The sequence below is a fragment of the Adiantum capillus-veneris genome, chromosome 7 (genome assembly GCF_014529385.1).
Source record: "Adiantum capillus-veneris isolate H3 chromosome 7, ASM1452938v2, whole genome shotgun sequence".
In the NCBI taxonomy this organism is placed as follows: domain Eukaryota; kingdom Viridiplantae; phylum Streptophyta; class Polypodiopsida; order Polypodiales; family Pteridaceae; genus Adiantum; species Adiantum capillus-veneris.
Genome location: NC_140937.1, coordinates 129,302,733 through 129,313,155, shown reverse-complemented (window position 1 = coordinate 129,313,155; position 10,423 = coordinate 129,302,733). Strand labels below are relative to the sequence as shown.

Genomic DNA, 10,423 nt, shown 5'->3' with positions numbered 1-10,423 from the left:
GTTCAAATAATCCACAGACAATATATGTATACATATATACATATGTATGGATATATATAAAGAGAGAGAGAGAGAGAGAGAGAAGAGAGAGAGAGAGAGGGGGGGGGGGGGGGGGGGGGGGGGGAGAGAGAGAGTTTTTGTAGAGTGTGGTTTTGTGGAAGGGAGTATATGTCAAAGGTTGTTGTCATCTTCTCTCCATTTAGCTTACCAAGGAAAATTTCACTATCTCTAGGAGAGTCTTTTCTTCTAGTTTTTTGTTTTTCAATTTGTGCATGTGGCTAGTTGTACTAAGCTCTCACACATTTCCAATTTGTTGCTTTAGTGCCCTCAAATTCTTCACCATTTGGGCACTCTTAAATTTTGTTGAAGTAATACGAATAAGTCTCTTTTTCTCGCGCGAGAGAGAGAGAGAGAGAGAGAGAGAGAGAGAGTAGTTAAAAATTCCTTTTTATTGCCTAGATATAAACATTGGTTATCCAAATTGCCATCTAAGGAACAAATTTAGAGTCCCAAATTTATTGGAGTAAGAACTTACCTCTCTCTCTCTCTCTCTCTCTCTCTCTCTCTATATATATATATATATATATATATATATATATATATATATATATATATATATATATATATATATATATATATATATATATATATATATTAGTTTGCATGAGCGTGTAGCCAACCCACTGTCTCATTACAAGGGCAAACTTGTTAATCATATTTTACTTAAAATTGAGGATACTTTGATGTGAGCAATTGCTGAAAATCAACGTCTCTGTGATCTTCTCTCCTATCTTTTTTTTAATTGATCATTGTCTCTGTGATCTCTCTTCCTGTCTCCCTCTCTCTCTCTCTCTCTCTCATCTCCTTTCATTGATCAATGTCTCTCTCTCTCTCTCTCTCTCTCACACACACACACACACACACACACACACACACACACAACCTCTCTTTGCTCTCTTCTTCTTGTTGATTGGATCTCTCTTTCAACACACACAACCTCTTTCTACACTCTTTTTCTCATTGATTGTGCCCTCCGATCTCTCTCTCTCTCTCTCTCTCTCTCTCTCACACACACACACACACACACACACACACACACACACACACACACACACACACACACATACTCATGCGTTGGCAGCGGCCTATCCATGATCTTAGAAGACAATTCACACAAGTAAATGCACTCTTGTCAAATATGACAATAGCCTTTCCATAAACCTCCTTTCTTTACCAAATCTCTCTCTCTCTCTCTCTCTCTCTCTCTCTCTCTCACACACACACACACACACACACACACACACACACACACACACACACACACACACACTCACTCAGGCAACAAACTTGAGCTACATTGAGAGATTCCATGTGGATGGCTAGCTTTTCCATAAGCAAGTGAGGCCCTCTATATTTGTGGAAACATACTCAACTTTTGACTTTTCCTTAGTGTCACTCTCGTGTATGCATGCGTACACACATCACAACAATCAACGACCTGGTGGGGGAGGGGAAGCATGTTTTCTTGCGACATGTGGAGGTGTCAATTTCTCAAGAACTTTAATAAAGAGTATAGGAGTGTCTCTTTAGAGTAGATTTTCAAAATGTTAAAATACAAAATTGCATAATTTGTTAAAATAATATCAATATTGTTCTTGAAAAAAACACCTTGAAAAAAAACTTAAAAAGTCATATTTGCATTGAAGAGCAAAATCTCTCTCAAACTGACCTTTTTTCTACCGAAAACATATAAACACAAGAACATATAAATTGATACATGTACCGTATGTAGAGTCGAAAGTCTTTTTGGAAAAAAGAAAGCAAGTCTTTCGACTTCTCATTGGCAAAAGGCTTTTCATTCCTTTTTTTTTTTCCAAAACTCATAAAATGCTAGTGAGATATATTAAAATTAAAAAAAAATTACAAGGAGGCCATGCTTATACGAGCCATGGCCTCTACCATCACTTGAACATCCATCCATACATTGGCAAATATACGGAGCCACTCTCAATCAGAGAATGCAAAAAACAAAAGCTTTTCAATCCAATGCCAATACCAGCCTGGGGGTTGCCACCAAGGAGGGTGACCTAACACATCAAACGCCTTGACCACCAAACCGTGCAAAGATGGCAAAATAAGGCCAAAGAGGAAGGAGAAGATGATGCCAAAAGGGAAGGTCCCAAAGTCCCCATCATCGAGGGGCCACTCATGGTGCCACCACGTCAATGCCACTTTTAGTGGCACCGCCATGCCCCGAGGACACCATAGACAATTACTGATTCAAGTTTTGAAAGTAGCACCCAAGTCAAATGAAGTCGGGCCGTAGGCATGCAACATAACCACCAAAAAACAAGATATTTAGGTGAGCCTTGCACCATAAAAAAGAAGACCAAGGAGGCCAAGGGTTGCGACACATTGAACTACAGTTGTGACCAATAGACCATCGTACAACTGCCCCAAAAATCCCACCACAGACAAGAGACCCGGTTGCCATTGTCTCCCTTGGGGGAGATGAAAGGGAAACCTCTCCTGTTTCCAAAAAGAAGGGGAGGAAGGGTCGCGTCGGACCATCCAAGAATGAGATAACAAGGCCCCCCAACCCGGGGAAATCCCCCACCTCATAGGCAACCACCTTCCTCAGAAACCTTGAAACATGCTCCCTATGCCAAACCTCCTGCCGCAGATGCCCCTAGAAGCCTCCCCTGCTCTTGGACTCTCGTAGGCCAGATCGGGCATCTGGCAACACGGCTATGACCCTTTCCAAACCCTAACAGAGAAACAAAGGCTTTTCATTCCTACAATACAATCTTACACCTTCACTTTTGCACTTTAGATTATATGTTTTGTAAGGTTTATGTTGAAGTGAACCAATCAATGACACATGGAGGCCCTCACCTTCCTTGAAAATTTTAAGTTGCATTATATATATTATAGATATAGATAGAAGATTATAGATTATAGATTATAGATATAGATATAGATTATAGAAGGTAAGGAGGCAGTAGAATAGAGGACCCCAATTCCACTATGCCAAATGCCAATAATATTGCATGCGGCTTTGATTTCAACTAGTATGTGATCCGCACGTTGCTACGGCAAAAAAAACGTGTCCTCTCTTCTCATAATACTCCTCTTAAAAGGGGAAAAAACCAGTGATTTTTTTGTGTTCTCACCATGTAAGACCAATTATGCAATGGATTTATTATTAATGTATATAATGTGTTTTCTATGCATTATTAAACTTCTTCAATTTAATCAATGACAATAACACCAACTCTACAAACAAGGTGGACATACCTATGGTGTACACCATGCGGATCTTGCCTCTTTTTCTCTCCTCCTCCTCCTTCCCCTCTCTCCAGTGTTCAGGAAAAATCATTTTCACAAACATACAAAAATCCCTCCAAGACAAATCTGAATAGGAAATTTTACAATACTAGCCAGTATTTTTATAAAATTACACTATTTTCCATGTATTTTAAGCGGAATTTTCTCCTTCTTGCCCTCCCCTCAATCAACTACTTTGATTTTGCAGCTAAGCTGAGGCACACTTTTCCCGAACACTGCCTCTCTCTCTCTCCAACTCCATTTATTTGTCAAATTTAGGGACTATGTATATCCATGTGTTAGTTTTTAGGCTTACCTTATGACCACATTAGTATGCAAACCTCCTTCCAAAGGGCCATAAAGCTTTGTGTGCTTATTTGCACGCGTGTATATCTAGCAAGCAGACCAAGACCCTCTTTCTCTCTCTGCCCATAAAGTTATGTGTGTTAATTTGTTTAGCTATCTATTTGGTCTTGTAAATCTAGCAAAGCACGCCTAGACCTTGTGTGTGTGTGTGTGTGTGTGTGTGTGTGTGTGTGTGTGTGTTCAAGATTCATCAATGGATAGATCTTTGAGATTGTTCCAATAGCATTAAAAGTAGTTCTATTCTCTCTCTCTCTCTCTCTCTCTCTCTCTCTCTCTCTCTCTCTCTCTCTCTCGTGCGCACACACAAACACACACATAGTGTAACATTTAATGGCCTAATAACTTATGTGTAGCGGAAATTAGCATGAACATAGTGGGCATTTCATTAGAATAGATTCCTAATGAGAATTACAAGAGTGCTTGGGTGGAGAGAGCAACAAAAAGCATAACACCTAGTTAGATAGCATCGACAATACTTTCAAAAGAGAGAGAAATTAAGCTATTGACAACAGTTGAGGACCGGATTTGCATGGAGCCGGTCCCCCCTCCAAAAGGCTTTGTATTATGGTTTCTCCCATCAAGAGAGACATTGTACAATACAATTCTTTGTGTTCCTTCAAGACTAGCTAGTGCAATGAAGATGAAAGCTTCATGCACCCAGCAAAACACTTAATCAAACACAACTTGAATTATCCCCGTTCTCAGACCCAAGACCTCACACACCTTCGAAGATGGTGAGAGCTAGCAGGGTATGAGAGTAGATTGAGAGGAAGAAGGAGTATCTTACGAGAAAGATGTACATCTCCTCACATAATCACTCATATTAGCATAGCTTAGCTTAGTAATTAGCTTGGTAGAGGAGATGAGCATGCATTGAAGCTTGGCTCTTGGTTGGATTTGCATCCACATGCCAAGAGAGTGTTGATGTAGGCTTCTATCTCACCAGCTTGGAGTAGGTGATGAGCTCTCCATTAAAGCTTGGGAGGAGATAGAGTATTCTTCCTTCACACATGGTCAAGTGTGAGTGTGTGTGTGTCAATGCCAAGCAAAAATCAGCCCCCTCTCTCTCTTGGGCGAGCCCTTGTTGCTAATTTGGTCTGGCTTTTGCCTCATTGGACCTCCCCAAGTCAAGCCAATGGGTATTAAGCAGCATAAGTGATAGCCTTCTGACATGTGTCCCCCTTTCCCCTTTTGTGAGAGCTTTAGGTAATTAAATAATTAAACTAAACTCTCATTGGACCCCTTTGCCTCCTGGCCAATAGAAATCAGGCAAGCCATGGGGCTTCTGAATGCTCATTGGACCCTTTGGGAGACTGCCCAATAGTCTTCTAGGAGACTTAATTCTCATTGGTTTCTTTTATTAAATGTTTTTAAATTAATTAAACTACATTTTCTCTAGCTTAATTCTCATTGGTCCACTTCAAGGGTCTTCCAATAGGAATTGGGCACACCTTGTGGGCATCTGGCCTAGGGAGCTGACATGTGTCCCTCATTCCCTTTGTGTAAAGGGAGCCTGTGTGTGTGTGTGTGTGTGGCTTTCTCTCTCATCCCCTACCTTTAGGGCTCGCCCCCTCCCATGTAGGGATGTGCAAAGACTTTTAGGGCACACACAAAGCATCCAATTTTCCCTAGGGTTGACCTTTCGACACAACCTTTGAATTTTGGAACCTTAGCATTTTGGAAGTCTTAATGGGCTGAACCTTAGGGTCTTTTTAGCCCATTGTTGCACATGGCTCTTTTGCAGATGGCCCCCCCTTTGGATCCCTATTTTCCCTCCTTTGGATCCCTACTGTGGCCGGTCTGCTAGCTTAACCAATATTCTAGCTTTTTCTCCCCTGGCCTTCCCCACATTAAATGATCAGTTTAATATGAGAAAATCATTTAGGAGAATTAGATATTGATTATTATGACACATAGGGTCTAGGCGATAGATCTTTGAGATTGCTCTTATGACATTGAGAGTTCTCTCTCTCTCTCCCTCCCTCCCTCCCTCCCTCCAAGTTTTGATTTCAAGCCTTTTAATATGTCCTAAGTTCAAGACTCATCAAATCCAGATGTTTAAGGTCTCTTGGAATTGTTCAAATGCAGTTAAAAATTCTCCTTGTTCTCCTCTCTCTCTCTCTCTCTCTCTCTCTCTCTCTCTCTCTCTCTCTCATAAGTGTATGTTTTTGTGAATAAGAAGAGGAACCTTGAGCAATCATTCTCAAGCCAGTGTGGTCGATTGTTTATCCCTATTCCAGATAAGTATTCGATCTTGGCTTCAAGGTTCGTCAAATTGGATTTTGAGGTCCCTTGAGATTGTACCTATGATGTTGTGATTCCCTTCTTCTCTTTAGTCAAATAGGATTTTGAGGTCCCTTTAGATTGTTCCTATGATGTTATGATTTCCCTTCTTCTCTTTAGTGACACGTCTTGAGTTCAAGAATTTTTGGGTAGATGTTTGAGCTCTCTAGGATATGTAAGATCTTGGGTTTGAAGGCTTGTCGCGTAGACCTTTGAAGTCTCTCTAGTACAAGAGGTCTTGAGTCAAGATTTGCTCGACAAATATTTGAGGTCTTTATGGATTAATCTTTGTCGATAGAATATTTAATGTCTTTTACACCGTCTCTCTGCCTTTCTCACACACTCTCTCAATGTGAGTAACTTGAGCTGCAACGTTTAGATGTCTCTTTGCCAACCTCTCTCACTAAATCAAGATAACCTTTCTATCTCTTAAGTGTGGTAAATTGTTTATTGCAGTTCCCTTTGGAGTACTCGGACCTTATGCTCAAGATTTGTCCAATAGATCTTTTGAGGTCACTTGGGATTATCACTACAATATTAAAATTTCCCTTCTCGTGTGAGTGTGTGAGTGTGTGTGTGTGTGTGTGTGTGTGTGAATAAGAAGAGGAAATTAGGAAAAATTTTCTATCACCCTGGTGGCTACACACACACACACATATTATATATATGCGTATGTGTGTGTGTGTGTGTGTATATACATATATATATATATATATATATATATATATATATATATATATATGTATGTATGTATGTATGTAATTCTTTCTTAAAAGTTTGCATTAGCCACTTTATTTTGTGTGGTTCCAATGAGATAACAAACCAGCATAACCATATGATCCAAGTGGTGTCAATTGGTTGATAATGTTTTTATGCTACATCTTATCAACCATTTTGTCAACCCTGGGTACCATTGTGCATTCTACTATGAAGGAATTTATGGAGGCTTTGACTACTAATGCTGATGTCAATATGATTGTACAGTTTGGAGTTGGTTTCTACTCTGCATACCTCGTGGCTCCTTCACTATCACCATCAATTTTGGCAAGCCTCTCGGAAGGGTTACCAAGATGACTTTGTAGCTAAAGTAAGTCAAGCAAGAACACTTGCTTTTTCTACACTTATTGCTTCTCCTGCAAGTGAAAATCACAACTACAAATTGGGAGTGAGTCATGTAACAAATACAAAGGAGAGAAGCAATGCATTCATTAGTTCAAGACATGAAAACTATTCCTGTAAAAGACATCAAAAGCCTTCAGCTTGTCACTCTTTACCATTAAAGGCCTACTCTCCAATTGAGCTACAACCCATGACTCTAATCCTCACTGTAGTAACATACCCAAAAGAAAAGCCATTGCATATTCATTTTCTCTTCTTCTGAGCACAATTTGGTGTTTCTTTATCATTGTCATCTTCCTCATCCTCATGTTCATCATCCTCTACTTCAACTTTATCGTCATCATCTTCTTCATCATCCCCTTTTCCATTTTCATCGTCATCATTCTCACCTCCACCACCAACATGGCCCTCCGATTCATCCATCATCACCTACGCCCTCCTCATTTGTAGCATCATTGGGGCTATCCTCTGCATCATCCTCCTCCTCATCATCTTTCTTCTCAGCAAGAGAAAGTCACACACTTGTGTCCTTCCAATCCATCCTCTTGCTCATATCTGGTCCTTGCACACACTCTCCGTATAGCATACAGTTGGCCTCACGATGCTCCTCAAAAGTAAAAAAGTTGTGTTCTATGTTAAACAACTCAGGATTCAAGAAAGATTCAATGGCCTAAGGCTTCAGCTTCACATATATGCCTGGAAAAACTGGCTTGTTTGCCAGACATGAAGGAATCTACATACCTTAATGTAGGCAAAATGAAGAGAAGAGTGCCAGAAGATCAATTTTGAGGGCTTGGGTTTGCATATTGATGCACATATTCAGCAACTCCAAAATTCAAAGGTTGTGTCCAAAGATCAAAAGCCTAGGAAATTTCGATGCTTTGTGTGTGCTCAAAAAGTCTTCATGCATCCTTACATAGGAGGGGCCGAGCCCTAGAAGTAGGAGATGAGACACACACACACACACACACACTCACAAGCTCCTTTACACAAAGGAAAAGAGGGACACATGTCAGCTCCCTAGCCCAGATGCCCGCAAGGTGTACTCAAATCCTATTGGATGGCCATGGAGGTGGACCAATGAGAATTAGGCTAGAGTAAATCTAGTTTAACTCATTTAAAAACACTTAATAAAAGAACCAATAAGAATTAAGCTCTCTAGAAGACTATTGGACAGTCTCCCAAGGGGTCCAATGAGCATTCAATAGCCCAATGGCTTGCCTGATTCCTATTGGCCAGAAGACAAAGGGATCCAATGAGAGTTTAGTTGCATTAATTAATTACCTAAATCTCTCACAAAAGGGGAAATGGGGACACATGTCAGAAGGCTATCACTTATGCTGCTTAAATTTCATTGGCTAAGCCTGGCATGGGCCAATAGGGTGTGAGCATGAGCAAATAGCAAGAGAGTACGACCAAGAGAGAGAGGGGGCTGATTTTCTCAAGGCATTATTGCATACACACTCACACTAGTCCATGTGTGGAGTAAGAAGACTCTCTCTCCTTCTCAAGCTGTAATGGAAAGCTAATCACCTACTCCAAGCTTGTGAGAAGGGAGGCCTATACCAACAACTCTTGGCTTTGTGATGCAAATCCAACCAAGATCCAAGCTTCAATGCATGATCATCTCCTCTACCATGCTAATTACTAAGCTAAGCTATGCTAATATGAGTGATTATGTGAGGAGATGTACATCTTTCTCGTAAGAGTACTCCTTCTTCCTCTCAATCTACTCTCATACCCCGCTAGCTCTCACCATCTTCGAAGGTGTGTGAGGTCTTGGGTCTGAGACCGTGAGGGAATTGATGTTGTGTTTTATAAGTGTTTTGCTTAGTGCTTGAAGTTTCCATCTTTATTGCACTAGCTAGTATTGAAGGAACACAAAGGATTGTATTGTAAAATGTCTCTCTTGATGGGAGAAACCATAATACAAAGCCTTTTGGAGGGGGGACCGGCTCCATGAAAATCTGGTCCTCAACTGTTATCAATAGCTTAATTCCTCTCTCTTTTGAAGTATTGTTCATGCTATCTAACTAGGTGTTATACGTTTTGTTGCTCTCTCCATGCAAGCACTCTTGTTATTCTCATTAGGAATCTATTCTAATGAAATGCTCACTATGTTCATGCTATTTTCCGCTACACACAAGTTACTAGGCCATTAAATGTTACATTGGTATTAGAGCACAAGATTTCTCTTTTCTTGATCAAGAAGGGAGGTCCTCAAGGTAGCTATAAATGGTTGGTACTATTAATTGCATTTGAGTAAGTAGAATAGGGATTTTTCAGCCTTGCAGTTCGCCTGCTTTCGTGCAGGTAATGAGGCATCACCGTCGAGAGCTATGGTCTTAATAGTGGAGTCCTACGGGGATTGCCTATGGCTTTGCCTATGGCTTTGCCTATGGCTCAACCACTATTGAGCTATTAGAAGCTTGACATGGCTGGTGTTGTTTTCGTGTTGAACGACCCTCTCTTCTATTCCTTGCAATTAATGGTATTCGAGTCACGGGTACACTAGCTTGAGTGTTGTTTCTAAAGGGGTAAAGAGGAGTAGCAACTAGGGCTTGAAGTGCCAAAGTACACCTCAAAAGTTTACACCTAAAAGTAGTTGAATGGCTGACAATAGTAAAGAGAGTAAAATTAATGTTGATAACTTTGATTTTGCTAATGAGCAGGCTACTAATGATGCCCCTATGCTTGTTAACTATATTGTTTCTAGGATTCAACAAGCCATGGGCAATCCATCCCTCTGAAGTGAAGTGCAACGGCAGCTTCGTGCTCATGGGATTCTCCAAACTCCCCACCATGACGAGAGAGTACCTAGGAAGCCTCCTTGTGAGACTCCCAAAAGAGGCCTGTCTCTGATTCGGGAAGAAGAAGAGTATCCATTCAAAGGGCTCAGAAATTTGCTTCTTGATGATGCATCTCCTTCTCAAAGGAGAACTCAAGAGCCTCCACCAAATAAACGAGAAAGAAGTGAGTCTCCTGCCACCTCGACGGAGATGGCTCCACAAAGATGGCGGGCTAAATGCTCTCCATCACCTCCAAAACGGAGAAGACCATTGCACACTTCTCCAAGAGGGATGACAAAAAGCAAGAGAAGAAAAAGGCGAGAAAGAGGACACCCTCTTTTCCATCTTCTTCATCCTCTTCCTCTTATGAAAGCGATGGTGCGGATAAAGAAGATCAAGGCAAGAAAAACGCGAGAAAGAGGTCACCCTCTTCTCCATCTTCCTCAAGTTCTTCATCCTTTAAAGAAAGCAAAGGTGCAACTTTTGAACCATAAAAAACAAGAGGCCATAGTAAATCCTATGCCGCATGGAAGAGGTCG

The 10,423-nt window shown here is 40.8% G+C and overlaps 1 pseudogene; it reads right to left on the bottom strand.

Moving 5' to 3' along the window:
• Positions 1-7,338: 7,338 nt before the first annotated feature.
• Positions 7,339-7,871, bottom strand: LOC147454610 (uncharacterized; annotated as a pseudogene).
• Positions 7,872-10,423: the final 2,552 nt, after the last annotated feature.